Source organism: Varroa jacobsoni, unplaced genomic scaffold (genome assembly GCF_002532875.2).
Source record: "Varroa jacobsoni isolate VJ856 unplaced genomic scaffold, vjacob_1.0 scaffold_29, whole genome shotgun sequence".
Classification (NCBI taxonomy): Eukaryota; Metazoa; Arthropoda; class Arachnida; order Mesostigmata; family Varroidae; genus Varroa; species Varroa jacobsoni.
In genome coordinates, this window is record NW_019212931.1 from 6718 (window position 1) to 11308 (window position 4591).

Sequence of the window (4591 nt, forward strand, 5' to 3'; positions counted from 1 at the left end):
ACGGCAATTCAATTACACGTTCATTCACTCGCAGTAAGCAGTCTGACTAAATGAACCTCGCTTCCAACCCTATCACTATACGATGATTATACTATTTTACAGGACACTGCCGCACTTTTCCCTTTCTACGATTTTCGGCCTTCGGTCAATCGGTATAACCCAGCCGTAGGTGTTAGTAGTTTAATACCCAATGGCGCCGAATTAACTAATTCGAAGAAAAGGGAAACGATCTTTTCCTCAACAAAACTCCTGACACAACGCAATGTCTCATCGGAACATAGATCCGAGCTAGAAGCTGGAAACACTCTCGAAAAGTCTACATTTTTATTTTGTATTTTGGAAAATTTCAACGACTAGTCAAGCGAAGGACTTTCGAAGCGCAACCCTTTTCTCAAGCGAAAATTCACTGAAAGATTCGATTAAAAAATAGATACGTGTTGTCAGACTTTTGTTCGCACGTATGATCATCGCTTGCCCCACGCGTCATTACTTCGTATTTCGGGTAGAAATGTCCGTCGCGGTCCGTTTGGACGCAAACAATCAAAGAAGACCAATATGCAGAAAAAAGAATTTTTGTCAAAATGCAGAGTATTATTATTATTGTTATTATGGTGCACCAATCATAGAATTGCTCCAGGGACGAAAGGAAGAAAATCTGCAAGAAGATTTGCATAGGAATAACAGGATGGTAGCGCATAGATAACAGTGAAATGATCTGGGAGTAGCGCGCATCAGTGGTACGGAACAACGGCAAGAGCTGTGCGTCATCTAATCGTCAATACTGAATAATGCGAAAGTAATTCTTCCGACCGTTCTCTCATAAAGCTAAAACTTTTCTTCTCCATACACATTGTGTAGCATGTTTTTTGTTGGCGGAACTTGGTAAGCAACGACCCTTGCCTTCTCTGCAGCGGAGACGTTGTTATAGGACGAAACTGAAAACGACGATTGAAGAAGACTCACACGAATGGATGTGCAACATTGAAAACATCGGGCCGCCACCAATAGCTGACTCAAATTTGAGTGCAAGCGGTCGTGGTATTAACTTCGTTACGGAAGGGCAGTCAGCTGATCATTTCCGCTTTGTTCGACAAGGTTACGGCAGCCTGTTCCTGAACAAAGGTGGTCAACGAGAAACACTTACAATAGACGAACGAAGGACAAAAGAGGCTCACTAAAGATACAAATTTCAAGAAAAATCTATTTGATCAAAAAGGCTCAGTGTCGGCGGGCACAGTGCACTATCTGTGAACAAGGCGAATAAGAAAAGTGTCATCAATCCTTGGCAGTTGGAACTGTCAAACAAAACCACGACCAGACTGACAATCCGGTTGCAACTCAATACAATATATAGCTGATAGTAGAGGTTTTTACATACACAGTGTTACACAGATGCACACCAATACAGACATGTACACATGCACACCCAATCTCAGACAAGCGCCCTCTGGAAGACTGTCGAATTTTGGCTAGCTAAGCCATTCGAATCCTCTAACCTGGTACGATCGTTAGATCGAACGTAACGGGATCGGTACGTTCTTAGTTAGGGATGCCTCATACACAACACCAGAACCGGAGCGTGATCAGTCCGTCGACGACAGTCACACAACGTTCATATTGTCGCCAACAGACATATGAAATACTAGAATCATCAGAGTTCGTCGAACAGACATGAAAACGACAGACCCATGCTTAGACATAATGGCACAGGCCTATTTTTGAACGGAATAAGGTAGGCACACAACAAGAAACACAACAAGAGCACGCCGAGCTTTCAACAAGCACAGCCATTGCAATGATAATAATCATAGCAGCAGTAAGAACAATACAAATATCAGTAACTTAATGGGAAGATTAATTGATGGGATCTTACTGACCGTGCCTGCATTACTGGGATCCGGTGACGCAGCGTCCTGACTCCGTGGCCACACATTCCATACCATATCTATATAATACATACCATGGAGCGAGAACTGAGGGGTACACTAAGTTAGGAATAAAAAAAAGTGAACTTAACATTCATTGTAGTGGTAATAACGATAAGAAAAATTACAGATAGTCATAATCATATATTTGTATTTATAGGTAGAAATTCACAATATGTACAGAAGATGCGCAAGGTGAGGTAACCTGCCGGTGAAGCTGCCTGCTGTCTCTCCTAATTGGTTCGTCGTTACGAGATCGAAAAACTCAAAAAATATTACTCTAAAAACGCAGATTACATACTTCTTCATATAGCCATATAAAATAACATCACTTGCTAAGTTTATATAATAGCTCTATCGTCACCTGCGACCGATCCTCGCAAATTTCGAACGCCCCAGCTGATATAAAGTCAAATGAAATTTGTTCTTCATCTAACTCAGTTCAATGGAATCACACGCCAGAATGCCGACCTGTTCCCTTCATAGATTGTGGGGCAAATTTCGTATTTTGTTATTTCGTGGGGTCTAATTTCGGGCCCAAACATTTGTCATAACGAGCGTCTGATCAAATTAACTTGAATAGATAAAGGGTCTTCTATAATTTTCTGAGTGGCATCAAAGCATTAGCACTAGTTGCCAAGTCTGTCACTGGGACATTATTATTTTTAAATCAATTGCCCGCCGAAGTGTGCTTCTCAACACGATGATCGGGTTTTGCCGATGATGAGAGGCCGCTGCCGTACGCAAACATCAACGCACTTGTTCAGTCATCATCCACGTGACGAGCGAGTGAATAGATCGATCGATCGACCGACCGACCGACCGACCGACCGACGAATCAATAGGCAAAGAGCCAATAAATCGATCTATGATCAACTTATTAATCAACCAAATCTATACAACGTTCAGTCTATCGTTTCAGTAACTCACGAGATAGCGCTCCTCTCAGTCGTGTATGTGTCAACATGCATCCGTCCATCACAAAATCATTCATTATCAATCAAACATTGGCGTCATCCAATCTATTATCATTCTACCAATGACGTTTCTTCCCATCTGTCTCTTTCTTGCTATTACGGAGCGACGCAACGAGCCTACGGGGGGCTAAACAGCAACCTACCCCCGTCCAATCTCTATTTATATGCAATGAAGCGTGGGTTCTTCCCCACGGGAAGTAGAAAGAGATTAATCTTCAACATCGTCGTCACCATCGCCATTAATTATCACCCTATAATACCACATATCTACAGCGCCGTCTCCGTTGTCCGTCATTTCTCTCTCTTGTTCTCTTATTTGCAATGGCCTTTTGTTTCTCAGACTGACCGCCCGCCCGCCCGCCCGCCCGCATTTGCCAGATCTTTCCAACGCTCCTTAGGTCGCGGCCAATCTCTTATCGCTTGCGACACTCACGCGTATCTGCAGACCGACTCGTTCCCTGTTCCGTTTCCAGTTTCTGTTTTGCTCGTTTCTGTTCGCATCATTTTCTGTAGCATTTTTGTTACCTCTTCTTTGCTTCCTTGTGACATTTTCATTCTGTTGGTTACTATCAACGTCTCAGAACATTACCCAGACACGGATTTTTCTCTACAGCCGCATCTTCCCCGTTGCGTTAATACATATGCTGTCTAACGTATACTCTATTTCGTTTACGTTATCATACACACGCTTTTTCTCGACTCTTATCTAGACGAACGGACATCAGCGACGACAATTGCACTGCATCGGGCGAGGTATCGGACCCGCCTGCCAGTATTCAGCTCGTGCCATATCAGATTCTGTGAAGGCGGATCATTATACGCGTTCGTAATACGTACGCGTATTTCTGCAAGAACGGCATTTTATATGGTAAATTTCGCTTTCAGTCAGCAGCTCCCGATTACCGTAGACGGGTGGGAATTAGAAGCTTGAGGAAGGTGGACGGAAATAAAATGTTACAAATGGTGGAGGGCCGCTCCAGGTCACTTGACTAATCCTGTAAAATATACGTATAGAAGTGCATTAGGAGAATAGAGAGCGCCTGTTGCAGGTGAGTAACACACAGTGTTACCCTGTTCTAACGCTTGGCCTTGCCTCGAAAATAAAGTTTGTTCGATAACCGAAAAAAATCTTAAGGCAAAGCAAAATAATTACTAACAGGCTAAAAATTGTCGCTTGTCAGCGAGAAGGGCGTAAAACTATGGTAATGTCTATTTTCGTTTACGATCACCTGTCAGGGGGGTCCGCCCATACGCGCGTCACGACGAGTCGCAGCTTTTTGTGTATAATCACTTCTTCTCCATTTATTTGCCTTCTGTCACTTACGATCCCCTCGTCCCTAATTGCTTGCCGGCATGTTATGTTGTTATCTCTCTCCTGTTTGCGCGCGTGTTCCATATGCCTCTCTCTCTCTCTTTCCGTGTTTATATATCTGTATGGAAATTTGTCTTGTTTCGAAATGTCATCCCTTTTTTATGTTATCGGGTTCTTTGTTTCGTGTGACGTCCCCTGTTCGTGTAGTTGTTGTTGTTGTTTGATACTTGGTGAATAGAACTTTAACTTTAACAAAACAAAAGCACATTGCTGCTCTATATATATATATATATATATATATATATATATTATCATCTGTTGTAATATGACATAAAAGGTGGTCAAAACAGTACGTTGATGAATCGTTTTATATTATC